The 13,644-nt window shown below is 42.1% G+C and overlaps 1 protein-coding gene across 2 annotated transcripts in view; it reads right to left on the bottom strand.

Moving 5' to 3' along the window:
• LOC117347368 (NXPE family member 1-like) overlaps positions 1-12,735 on the bottom strand; it is a 74,327-nt gene extending 61,592 nt beyond the window's left edge. Inside the window, exon 1 of one of the 2 annotated variants that reach the window (XM_033918194.1) lies at positions 11,900-12,735. The gene's annotated coding sequence lies outside the window, so the exon portion shown is untranslated. The remainder of the gene's footprint in view (positions 1-11,899) is intronic. The other variant, XM_033918198.1, reaches the window with a different exon arrangement.
• Positions 12,736-13,644: the final 909 nt, after the last annotated feature.

Here is a 13,644-nt window from a genome sequence, read left to right as displayed (position 1 = left end):
GAGTGAGTTTGGCTGAGGATTCTATAACAGCGATACAAGATGAGCTGACTCAACTTTGCTGCAAACTGGACAGTTTTGATGAGAAGTTAGATGATTTGGAGAATCGATCCAGGCAGAATATCCAACTTGTGGGGCTGCCAGAGTTGTTGAAGGATAGTGATCTTGTGCCTGCTCTGGGAAAATGGCTAATGGAGAGCTGCTGGTTGCACCATGTGCAGGCCCTCTGTGGATGGAATGGGCTCACAGAGTGGGAAGAAAGCAAGATGGCTCTATAAGACCCCGGATAGTAATATCCTGAATCTTGAACTTTGCTCACAAAGATTTATTATTGCAAAATTTTCATCAACGCAAGGAACTTGGTCGCACCACTATATCTTTTTTTTTTTTTTTAATTTATTTATTTATTTATCATTTTATAATTGATTATCAAGTATAAACTTGTACAGAAAGCAAAAATTTAAGTTAAGGATACATAACCATGTACATCAAATTAAAGTCCAAAAAACAAAGAAACAAATGAATAATACATATCCATATTTTCAAAGGGAAAAAAGAAAACTCCATTATGTTACTTAAATTTTTAACTCAAGTCCACTTTGAGGATCTAGATGTACAAGGGACAGTTTAAGTTAAGAAAAGAAACAAAGAATGGTAAGATTAATCTAAACTGAGCTCAAAGCTCCTTAATAACTTCCTATCTAGGGCTAGATCTTATCATCCTTTTCTTTGTCCAAACGAGACACAGCGACAGGAAGGTCACCAGCTGGGAAGGATCAAAGAAGACAAATTTCTGAGAAGAATAATATGACGTAAATAAAAAGTTGCCCCTAGGGCCAACACCCCTGGCTTTAATAATAGAAATTCTTTACGACGCCTCTGGGTTTCTCTGGCAAGATCAGGATACATATGTATCTGCATTCCTAAAAATATTTTCAATTTATTTTTAAAGAAAAGTCTCAGTAACCAGTTTTTGTCCGGGGCCAATGCCACTGTTAATAATAGGGTTGCTGGGACTGCCTTTTCAGTATTCGAGGATTCCAATATAGTGGACACATCCAAATTTTCCTGTTCACCCTCTTGCTGTTGTTTCCGTTGATTAATAGGAAGATAGTAAACTTGTGTAAATGGTGGTATCATATTTTCAGACAAACCCAAAATTTCCATCATGTATCTTTTCAGCATCTCCCGAGGTATAATCATTAAGACCTTAGGAAAATTTACCAATCTTAGATTATTTCCATGGGAAAAGTTTTCCAAGGACTCTAACTTTCTTCTAAGATTGGTATTATCCTTAATTAATGTTTCATAAATTTGTTTGGATTTAAATGACTCATGGTTGATGCTGACAAACTCTTTTCTAAGCTCTGTTTCCTGTTTTACTTCTTGTATGTCTTTTATCATGATGTTTTATTTTTTCTTCTATTTGATTTAATTGAGGTTTTAACAATTTAGGAATATTGGCAACCAGGTACCAGATAGTTTCAAGTGTTTCAAGTGTTACCTCATGGGGTCTCTGAAGATGAAAAGAGTAAGCTGCAGATTTTTCTCCCTCTGGTGAAACTGCCTTTTGAGCACTCTCCTGGATCTGTCCGCTCCCCTCTGCTGTCGACTCCTCTGTTTCTTCATACAGACTCTCTTGAAAATGTAGAGAGTCTGGATCCCTGCTCCCTCCATGGTTTGCAACGGCCTCCAGGGCAGAACACACTCCCTCTTTGGAGAGTTCCCCCGCCTGCGGGGAGCTGGTAACCTGAGGGTGTGGGGGCGGAGCCCTTATGTCGGGGCTTAGCGTGGTCTCAAGTCCCAGAGAGATCGCCTCCGTTCTGCCCGTTCGGGGTGTCTCTAGCGGGAGCGCCTCCAACTGTAGGGAGCCCTGCATGCGACGGAACAGCTCCTCAATGTTACCCAAGCCGGGTCCGACAGAGCTCTGCGAGGCCCCAGCCGTGCTCCGACCCCTCCGCTTGGGCATCCTGTGATAAGTTCGCCCGGGAATCCAAAAGTAAGTAAAGAGCTCACCAACGCGTGACGCTCAGTTTAGACATTCAGCGGCCATCTTCAAGCTTCCCGCACCACTATATCTTATCTCAAGAAAGATATAGTGGCACTAGAAAAGGTTCAAAGAAGAGCGACCAAGATGATAAAGGGAATGGAACTCCTCTCATATGAGGAAAGACTAAAATAGTTAGAGCTCTTCAGCTTGGAAAAGATACGGCTGAGGGGAGATATGATTGAAGTCTATAAAATCCTGAGTGAAGTAGAACAAGTACAAGTGGATTGATTTTTCACTCCGTCAAAAATTACAAAGACTAGAGAAATACTTTTATAACCAATAGAAGGAAATTATTTTTCACTCAGAGAATAGTTAAGCTCTGGAACGCGTTGCCAGAGGTTGTGGTAAGAGTGGATAGCATAGCTGGTTTTAAGAAAGGTTTTGACAAGTTCCTGCAGGAAAGTCCATAGTCTGCTATTGAGAAAGACATGGGGGAAGCCACTGCTTGCCTTGGATCGGTAGCATGGAATATTGCTACTCCTTGGGTTTTGGCCAGGTACTAGATTGGCCACCATGAGAACGGGCTACTAGGCTTGATGGACCATTGGTCTGACCCAGTAAGGCTATTCTTATGTTCTTATGAACTCACCTTCCAGAATCACCGAGTGCTTCTTTTTCAAGATTATTCTGCGCATGTGGCATCCTTGCAGTGAGGTTTTGTGGATATTTGCAAACAGTTCACAGAGAAGTTGCATTTTACACTCCAGTTCCCAGCACATCTAAGAGTTCTATAGAATGGACAGCCGTTTGTATTTGAAACCAGTGCTGGTGCCTGAACCCCACTTTCACAATGGTTTCCAGACCAAGTAAAGGGATTTTAACTATGACTATACTTATTTGAGCAGCTTTCAGCTGTGTTTTGCGGCCTAGATGGCATATGTGGCTGGGAACACCATTTCCTCGATCTTTGTTTGTTGTGGACAGCGCTGGTGAAAATAATTGACTGTAAATGAACTTTTCTTTGGGACTTTTGGGATTGCTATGATTGGACTGTGCGGAATTGTGAATGATTGTGGAATGGATGCCAAGCTACGTATTTCTTGCTGTACAATAGTGAGCAAAGTGTATTTTTGAAGTGCTTGCTGATTCTTTGTATGATTTTATATTTTCTAGGGAGATTTTGTGAGCGTCACTTTGGTTGTTGACTGATCCTCATGAAGGTTTTTTTGAAGTATGAGGGCTAAGAAGGGTTGGGGAAGAGTGTTGGTGGGGTTTGGGAAGGGGGAGGGAGGTTTCTGGGTGAGAGGGGGGAAGGTATAGTGTAGCTTTGGTTTATTACCAACGTACCTATCTTCCCAATTGAAATTATACATGTCAAATAAGAATACAAGAAATTCCGACATGTTCACGTATCCTACCCCAAAAGCTTGCCATTTTAAGAGGTTTTTTTTGGAAAGGACACTTGCTTTTCAAGCTGGAAAAACGAATTATTGGATGAGCTCCTTGATTGCACATTCACAATCTTATTATGGGGCTCATAATCAAAAGAGAAAATCGTCCAAAAACCGGCCTAAGTCTGCACTTGGATGAACATTTCTCAAAAACGTCCAAGTGCCGATAATAAAACCGGGTTTTGGACATATTTCTAAACAACTTAGGCCTTCATAGTGCCGCTCAACATCCAAAGCTAAACGGGGCATTTCGGGAGGCATGTCGAGGGCGGGAGTTGGGTGGGACGTGGGCCGGCTTAGACTTAGTCGTACAGCATGTATAACCGAAAGTTTAACAACAGAGCCTAGACGGAACTTGGACGTTGTGACTTAGACCATGTAAAACCCACCTAAACTCACCAGATAAGAACTTCAAACACATAACACAGACCCCCACACACTACCCAAGTGATCACCAACCCCCCCCAAATAAAAAATATATTCACAACTTTAAATTTCAGCCTCCAGACCATCATCACCTGACTGCCTGGCATAGGAAAGCCTAGTCGTCCAGCCCAGAGGCAGCTTAAGTCATATTGGGGGTGGGTTAGGGATCCATAGAGAAGAGGACCTGTGCCCATGCATTGATACTTAAACATGTGCACTGCCCTATACACCCCCAAAACCCTTTTAGACTGGCATATAAGTGGCTCCTACAGCCATAAGGGCAATTGGGGTGGTAGATAAGTGGGTCTAGGGGATTCTGGAGGTGGTTTGGGGGGCTCACCGTCACCTCTAAGGGAGCTGTAGTGAGGAGAAGCCATGGCACCCTTTTTGTGAAAGGTACCCTGTAAGGTACCCCACTATTTAGGTACCCTGTAAGGTATCCCACTATTTAGGTGCCATGTCTGGGTGTTCAGTCCATCACTTTGCAGACCCCTCCCATGTCCAACAGGACTTGTTCTAGGCGTTTTGGACTTGGACGGAAAGTTGGACGGAAATGTGGTAGAAAGATGGACGATTTAGCGGTTTAGACGATCAGATCAGCAGGACGTATAATTAGATGTTTTTCAGAATCACAGGTCTTTGGAACGACCTTACTACCCCGCTGCGGAACTTAGGCTCCCTCTAATTATTCCGCAAGCAACTGAAAACCTGGCTTTTCACTAAAATGTAATTCTATCCCCCCTTACTCTTCTCTTCTATATATAAGTTCATGTAAACCTTTTTTTTTTCCCCTTCTCTTCCTATATTTAAGTTCTTGTAAACCGTGCCGAGCTCAACAACATCCGTGGAGATGATTCTGTATATAAACTTAAGGTTTAGTTTAGTTTAGTTTAGATGTTTTTCAAAAGTAAAAAAAAGTTGGACGTCTCTTTCGAAAATGTGTCTTGGACTCATTTTAACTTTGGACGACTTGCGAGATGGACATAAATGGACTTAAGACATCCCTTTCGATTATGCCCCACCACGTATTCAGAAAGTCAATGAAAACTTTCCTGTTTGAATAATTTGTACAATAACTCTATTGTTGTATTCTCTGGTTTTTGTACTTTCACTGAAATGTAACAGTACTCTTGATGTGAAATGCCCAGAACTAAGGTTACTGTACTCTTTTTCTCAGTGCCGGGATGGAGGCTGGGCATCCCGGCAGTTGTTTAATACTTGTTTTTAATCTGTGCCTATGTTTTATATTTAATTGAGGTGGTTCTAAGGATGGATTAAGGGTGGTTCTAAGGATGGATTAAGGTGTATGCCCTGGAATCAATTCATCTATTAAACGAACTAAAATTTACTATACCTACTATATCTACTATACCTACCTATATATTTATATGCTAACATTTTAAGCTGGTTTTGTGCTACAAGTTTGACATGTTTTGACTAGTTGTAACATGTTTAAAACACTGTTATTTACACAGATTTTAATGTAGCTTGTCTGTAACATGTCCTGCTTCCATTTCTGGACTTAGTTTTTGTTATATTTGGATTTATTTCACTGTTATGACCTAAAATTTCAATAATTTTTTTTTTTTTAAAAAGAACTAAAAATTTGCAACACTTTGCAAAACATAAGGGTCAGATAGTGAGATATCAAAGAAAAAAGGACTGATAATGTTTTCAAATGCTTGAATCAACAATGTAGAACAGTGCTCAGAAGGTTTTGTCGTCGGACCAGACTTCGGGACAATCCCAGTTGTTTTCACATCTGAATCTCAGGCTCTTAATCATCGCACTGGCATACTAGTTGTTGAAAGAACAGCTTTAAAAATGTGAAATAGTGCTGGAAAAATTACTAAAGAAAATCATAATTCATGGGATGAAGGGAGTTTGTTGGTCAGGCATTTAGAAAATAAATAGTTTTTCAATTGTGATCTAAAGCAGTGGTTCTCAACCCTGTCCTGGAGGACCACCAGGCCAATCGGGTTTTCAAGATAACTCTAATGAATATGCATAGAACAGATTTGCATGCCTGTCACTTCCATTATATGCAAATCTCTCTCATGTATATTCATTAGGGTTAGCCTGAAAACCCGATTGGCCTGGTGGTCCTCCAGGACAGGGTTGGGAACCACTAATCTAAAGTCTTTATAAGAGTGAGCTGCTAGCAACAAAGCTCAAAATTCTTTATCGTGAAGGGCCGCTTGGGTGGCCAAAGTGTGATTGAGAAATTTTATACTTATATAACCCTGGATTGAAGGAGAGAGAAAGAAAGGATAATAATAATAATACAGTGGTGCCTCACACAACGAACTTAATCCGTTCCAGGAGCAAGTTTGTTATGTGAAACGTTCGTTGTGTGAAACGCGTTTTCCCATAAGAATACATGTTAAAAAAAATAATTCGTTCTGTAGCATAAAATATGCTAAGGTGACATAAAAAAAGATAAATTTTTGGTTACTATTTTTATTTAGATACATCTAAAAACATAATTGTTTTTTAAAACAACACACATTTTTTAAATTTAAAGACAGACTAAGTAGAGTCTAATTTTACAGTGAGAGAGGGCAGAGTCTCAGCGGCAAAAACTGGGACTTAACTGTTCATTTTTTTTTTTTTTCTACCGTGTTTCCCCGATGATAAGGCAGGGCCATCAAATAAGACAGCCCCCCCTTTTTAGAAAAAAATGTAAAATAAGGCACCCCCCCCGCAAATAAGCCACCCACCGATACCTGCGCTTACCCGAATCGGGTGGTACGGTGGGTGACTCCGTGTGGTCCCTGGCAGCCCCGACACGATCGGGGCAAGAGGGAGCTCAAGCCCTCTTGCCCCCCCGACTCCCCGACACGATCGGGGCAAAAGGGAGCTCAAGCCCTCTTGCCCCCCCGACTCCCCGACACGATCGGGGCAAAAGGGAGCCCAAGCCCTCTTGCCCCGCCGATTCCCCAACTCCCCGACAATATCGGGCCAGGAGGGAGCCCAAGTCCTCCTGGCCACGGCGACCCCCTAACCCCACCCTGCACTACATTACGGGCAGGAGGGATCCCAGGCCCTCCTGCCCTCGACGCAAACCCCCCTCCCCCCAACGACCGCCCCCCCCCCAAGAACCTCCGACCGCCCCCCCAGCCGACCCGCGACCCCCCTGGCCGACCCCCACGACACCCCCAACCCCCTTCCCCGTACCTTTCTGTAGTTGGCCGGACAGACGGGAGCCAAACCCGCCTGTCCGGCAGGCAGCCAACGACGGAATGAGGCCGGATTGGCCCATCCGTCCCAAAGCTCCGCCTACTGGTGGGGCCTAAGGCGCCTGGGCCAATCAGAATAGGCCCGGGAGCCTTAGGTCCCTCCTGGGGGCAGGGCCTGAGGCACATGGGCCCAACCCGACCATGTGCCTCAGGCCCTGCCCCCAGGAGGGACCTAAGGCTCCCGGGCCTATTCTGATTGGCCCAGGCGCCTTAGGCCCCACCAGTAGGCAGAGCTTTGGGACGGATGGGCCAATCCGGCCTCATTCCGTCGTTGGCTGCCTGCCGGACAGGCGGGTTTGGCTCCCGTCTGTCCGGCCAACTACAGAAAGGTACGGGGAAGGGGGTTGGGGGTGTCGTGGGGGTCGGCCAGGGGGGTCGCGGGTCGGCTGGGGGGGCGGTCGGAGGTTCTTGGGGGGGCGGTCGTTGGGGGGAGGGGGGGTTTGCATCGAGGGCAGGAGGGCCTGGGATCCCTCCTGCCCGTAATGTAGTGCAGGGTGGGGTTAGGGGGTCGCCGTGGCCAGGAGGACTTGGACTCCCTCCTGGCCCGATATTGTCGGGGAGTTGGGGAATCGGCGGGGCAAGAGGGCTTGGGCTCCTTTTTGCCCCGATCGTGTCGGGGAGTCGGGGGGGCAAGAGGGAGCCAGGCGGAGAGAGGGCAGTTAAGCGCAGTGCCTGCGCGGAAGGATGCAGCTCGGGTGACTTCGTTGTGTGAAACGAAGTTCGTTGTAGGGAGCAAGACATAAAGTTCGTTGTGCGCAGCGTTCGCTGTGCGAGGCGTTCGTTATGCGAGGCACCACTGTAACTTTATTCTTCTATACCGCCATAGTCGTGAGACTTCTAGACGGTTTACATTGAAGAGAGCTGGACAGTCAGCGAGTTACAATATGCAGAAGTCAGAGAGTTACAGCATATAGATTCTTAAAAAGACAGCGAAATATAATATATACAGCATACAGAATCTTAAAAGGCAGCAAAATATAATATACAGATTGTTAGCAAATGTTAGAAGATTCAGACTTATATGCAGGAAGTGGACATACTTTTTACTTATATCAGGAGTGGAGATACTTTTTAGGTGATATTTCTGTCGAATAAGGAAGTTTTTATGGCTTTTCTAAAGGCGTCATAGATCAGTCTTACTCCATTAATGTAGTTGTGTAACCAGTTTTGTTGTTTGTTTGCTTGGTACATAAAAGTTCTATCCGGAAAGGTTTTGTATTTGCAGCCGGTAATGCTTGGGTATGCAAATAGATTACAGTTCTTCTACTATGTCTGTATTATGCCAAGGAAAATCTATTAACCAAGTATAGAGGGGCTATGGCATAGAGAACTTTGTAACAGAAGCAGCCCAACTTAAACAATACACGAGCCTCCACAGGCACCCAGTGCAACTCACAGTAAAAAGACGTAACGGGATCATATTTCTTTAGACCATAGATCATTCTGACCGCTGTGTTCTGTATCAGTACAAATCTCGCTAACTCTTTCTTAGTAATTGTTAAATAAATAATATTACAATAATCAAGGAGACTTAATAAAAGCGATTAAACCAATAATCTAAAAGCAGCAAATTCAAAGTAAAATCTAATAGTTTGTAATTTCCATAGGGTGAAGTAGTTTTTACAAACTACAGCTTCTACCAGTTTATGTCATTACTACTTTTATTATATATAAGTATTAAGTAAATATCTAATCATGGGAAGGGTGGGGGTGGATGGGAGTGGGGAGAATTAATTTTGTATTGTTATTGATTGTAATGTAACCAGGGTTAAAAGTTTAAAAGATACTGAGTGAAAAAACAGGGTTTAAAGAAGCAGAGAGGGTCTGGAATTCAAGAATTGCGTTTTTTTCTTACTTTGAGGGGTTTAGTTTGTATGGTTTGTATTGGGTGCAGTTTTGAGGTTTTCTGTTAATAATTTCCTGCACAGGTTTGCTGTCCTCATGCAGAGATCAGCATCAGCTGCTTGAACATTCTAACTATCAGATTTGACGGTTGGGAGGGTGACTTGGATCTGTGTGGTGGTGTTTTGGTTTCTGTGCCTGGTGAGAAGGTAATTATGGTGATTTTTATTTGAATTTGTGAAGGATTGTGAAATTCTGGATAAGGTCTGAAGTTTGGTATTGATGCTGGTAATGTTTGAGAGTCTGTACAGAGTTTTTGTGATGTTCTGCGAGAATCTTCTGGGAAATGTGTGAGAGATTCCCTGACTAAGAAATATATGGTGCTGAGTTCTGAATAAAGTTTCAGATATTCTGTGAGAATCGTCTGAAGTGTTTGAGAGATTCTACAAGTGAGAAATTTATTGTGCTGATTTTTTGAGGAAAGTTTCAGTCTGCTCTTCTGTGAGACTCTTCTGGGAAATGTTTGAGAGGATTTTTGAGTGACTTCTGTGGTGCTGATTTTTCGAGGAGATTTTTATGAGAGATCTTGTGACAGATTCCTGTGGAATGTTATAAGAGAATATTGATAAAAGAAAATTGGTAAATTGTTTTGGGAACCTTTTCCTGAGAATATCTGTTGTAAAGTTTATTGAGAATCTGAGTGATTTGAGATAAAGGAAATTTCAGTGATTTTAGAAATAAGAAATTCTGGGGAGGGAAAAGTATAGGGAATATCAATTATCTATTTTTTTCCTAGCTTAGAAAGTATATTTAGGCAATTTGGGGGTTATTAGATTAGGATAGGGTTTTCCCTTATTGGTTTGTTTAAGTCAGAATAGTAGGTTGTTTCCAGCAAAAGAGTCTGCTAGCAAGAGATTCTGCTAGCAACAGCGCGCCTACATGGTACTCCTACACAGCAAGAAAATAAAGCCTCAAATACCCAAATCTGAGGAAAGAACTTTACAGAGGAGAAGTAGAATCTCTTTGCTTAGATTTGATTTACAGCATTTGTTTATTAAATATTATTTCTAATTTAAATTCTGAATCCTTAGTGCTTCTTTATATTTATTTTATTATACATTTAATAACTATTTTTATTTCAAGGTTATAACATATTATTATTTTGTTTATGTAATTCACCCCTTCTCCTGAGGAAAGGTATCAATTTAACCCTTTGTGTGCACGACTACAAAACAAATCTTATTTCAAGAGGGATAAACTAAACTAAACTAATCTAAGCCTTAGGTTTATATACCGCATCTTCTCCACTGAAGTGGAGCTCGACACGGTTTACAGAGTTTAAAAAATATGGGAAGAGAGAAGAGAAAGAGTTTACAAAACATAAAAAGAGGGGATGTAATCAGGAGAAGAGATTATTATATGCTAGAGAAAAGCCAGGTTTTCAGTTGTTTTCGGAATAGTTGGAGGGAGTCCAGGTTCTGCAGCGGGACAGTGAGGTCATTCCAGAGGCCGGTGATTTTGGAGAGGAGGGATCTACCCAGTTTACCTGCCTGGAGGATGCCGTGTAGAGAGGGGAAGGATAGTTTATGTCTGTGGGCAGATCTGGTGGTAGTTGGTGTCGGGGCGAGGAAGGATAGAGGGATTAGGGGCGGAAGGATGCCGTGAATGATCTTGAAAGCCAGGCAGGAGCATTTGAAATGAATTCTGGAAAGTACTAGGAGCCAGTGAAGATTGGTAAGTAGAGGGGAGATGTGGTCATATTTGCGTTTAGCAAAAATCAGCTTAGCCGCAGTGTTCTGGATAAGCTGGAGTCTGCAAAGACTTTTTTTCGTTAGGCCTAAGTAGATGGCGTTACAATAATCGAGTTTGGATAGGATGATGGATTGTACAAGGACGGTGAAATGCTTTTGGTGAAAATAGGATCTAACTTTCCTCAGCATGTGGAGGCTGAAAAAACAAGATTTTGCCAGGGAATTCAGGTGATCGTTGAGGGAAAGGGAGGAGTCGATAGTGATGCCAAGTACCTTGCTTGAGAACTCAAGGTGTAGAGCAGGGCCTGTGGGTAGGGTGAAGAGGGCGGGCAGGTGAGCTAATTTTGGGCCGAGCCAGAGTAATTTTGTTTTTGATTCATTTAATTTCATCTGTACCAGGCGTGAAGTCTCATTATGCATGATGTGATGTTCTCTTGGAGGTTTGTAAGGTTTGGATCTGTTTCGAGGAGGATGAGGATATCGTCTGCATATGTGTAAATTGTTTCAAGGGGGGATAGTTTAAGGAGCTTCAGGGAGGTCATATATATGTTGAAGAGAATAGGGGATAAGGGAGAGCCCTGTGGAACACCACAAGATGGTGTCCATGAAGCGGATTTGGGATACCTTTTACCTCAGTCTGAGAAGGAGGGGGTTACAGTAAGTGCTGATTCTGATTATTAATATATGTGTAATTTTATGCACTTTGTATTAGCATTGAAAATTTAATAAAGATTTAAAAAAAAATGAATAAACTTTTGTACAGAAAAGTGATTTTGCAGATATACAACAAGTAAGAAAAGAAAAAATAGATGAAAAAAGGAACTCCCCCAGAAGAAGTCATTACTATTTTATATGTAATTTCAACCTTTTGATTCTTGCCTTATTTTATTACACACTGCTTTGATGTATACACAATAGGCAGCACATCAAATTAAACTAGATTAAGGGGTCCTTTTATCAAGCTGTGGTAAGGGTTTAACGCGTGTTAAACCGCCTGCTGCGCTAGCCGCTAACACCTGCATTGATCAGGCATTAGTTTTTTAGCCAGCCACGGGGTTTAGCGCGTGATGAAATGTCCGACATGCTAACCCTGCTAGCGCGGCTTGATAAAAGGACCTCTAAATGACTGTATAGATAATAAACCCTATATATTGTTTATTCTCTGCTATCCTCCTTAACACTTTATTTTAATTATTAACTCACCTGTACCTCTTTTGCTCTCATGCACTTGCTCTGTGGCTGCCGCCGATGCCTCTGTGGCTCACACCCAAGGGTAACTTAGACTAAATGAGACATGCTGAACCATCAGATGTTCTGAATCATATGATTAAAGTGTTCCTGAAAGAACAACCAGTTCTGAATTGTTTGTCCAGTTACAGAGTTCACCCACTTTACAAGCGACTCCACCTGTTAGAAACATAAAATACCTGTTTTATAAAGCTAGTCTGGCACGTTTAAGCTAGCTCAGATTCAACTGCATCTTGTTTCATATAGCACACCAGGTTATTTCTGATTTGATGCAATCAAATAATTTTCCTATTTGTATCAGTAGACTGTACACCACCTTGCTCTGTGAGTGCAGCTAAAGATGGTTTGTTACCAACATACCTATCTTCCCACTTAAATGTGGTTTATTACCAACATATCTATCTTCCCACTTAAATCACTCATTATCCACTTAAATCGGACTCCTAAAGCATGCCTAAAGTTAGGCACACTTTACAGAATCTATGCTTTTATGCACAATGTTTGAAAGAAACATGTAAGATGCTACAAATAGGGGAAGGGATAGAGATGATGAAGAAATATTAGGGTATGCTTAATTTCTGAAAAATCGTATAAATTCAACCTAGCTAGAAGAGGTGTTATGTAAAGCAAATTAAGCATATTGACTTCTAGTTATATCAGAAATATGTGCTCTGAACTATATTGAGATCTAAGCAAATAATGATGGTAAATTGGACTCAACCTCCTACATGACCAGAAATTCTTGACTCCACCAATCGTTGAATTATAATATTGCTATGGACTGTGTCACTGCTGCTGAGATGTCTAGTAAGTCTTTAACATGAAGCATTTGTGTGTATGCCTTTGAGTTAACCAATGACCCATGGCTGCATGCACAATGAGGAATCCTCCCTGTGATGTTTCAAGTAAGGAGTGGTTTGCCATTGTCTTCTCCCATGCAGGGTATGGCTCCACTATGTTGCTGCTGCCCAACATAGGGCCCTTCAGCCTACAGCACCTGGTGTTCACAGGTGGTTCCCCACCAAGGCACTAGCCAGGCCTGACCCTACTTAGCTTCCATTAGCAAGAGTGGGCCTACCCAGGGCATCCAGGTTATAGGCTAAAGCATGAAGCACCCAATTCAAAGCCCTAGCAAATGACATCAAAACTGAGACACAAACACATTTCCACACAATGAGCAGCAGGAAAGCCAACTTTAAGAGCATCCAAAATGCCATGAATATCAATAAATTCCTGGAGTTGGGCTAAGACCACAATTTTTTCCCAATAATCTTAGTTGAAAAGACACTGATGAGATCAGGATTTAGGCATGATGTTATAGAATGATGTCATTTCTATGCCTAAGTTGGGCACCAGCATTACACCAGGTTTTAGCAGGCATAAATTGGGTGCTCAAAAAGGCCGATGGTCAAAGGTTCACAGTAGAGTATTCTTTCTACTGTGAAACTAGTGCAGAAAAATTGCCATGGCATGTTCAAAATAATGATCATGCAAATTAATACTGTGTTAAAAAAATCATGGCAGTGGGGGCGTGGCTATGCAGTGAGATAGGAGGTCATGTTTCTCCTGAGCTCCACAGTTTTTCACACCCTTACTAACCTTTCGGCACTAAATACGGCAACAATTTTCTGTATACTTTGTTACCCATTTTTAACTTCTACTCTTATGGACAAGTTTGTGCAAAAAAATGCTTCTGAAAT

Source organism: Geotrypetes seraphini, chromosome 13, assembly GCF_902459505.1.
Source record: "Geotrypetes seraphini chromosome 13, aGeoSer1.1, whole genome shotgun sequence".
NCBI lineage: Eukaryota > Metazoa > Chordata > Amphibia > Gymnophiona > Dermophiidae > Geotrypetes > Geotrypetes seraphini.
Note: the sequence above shows the minus strand (reverse complement) of the source record. Positions and strands in the feature narration are given on the sequence as shown.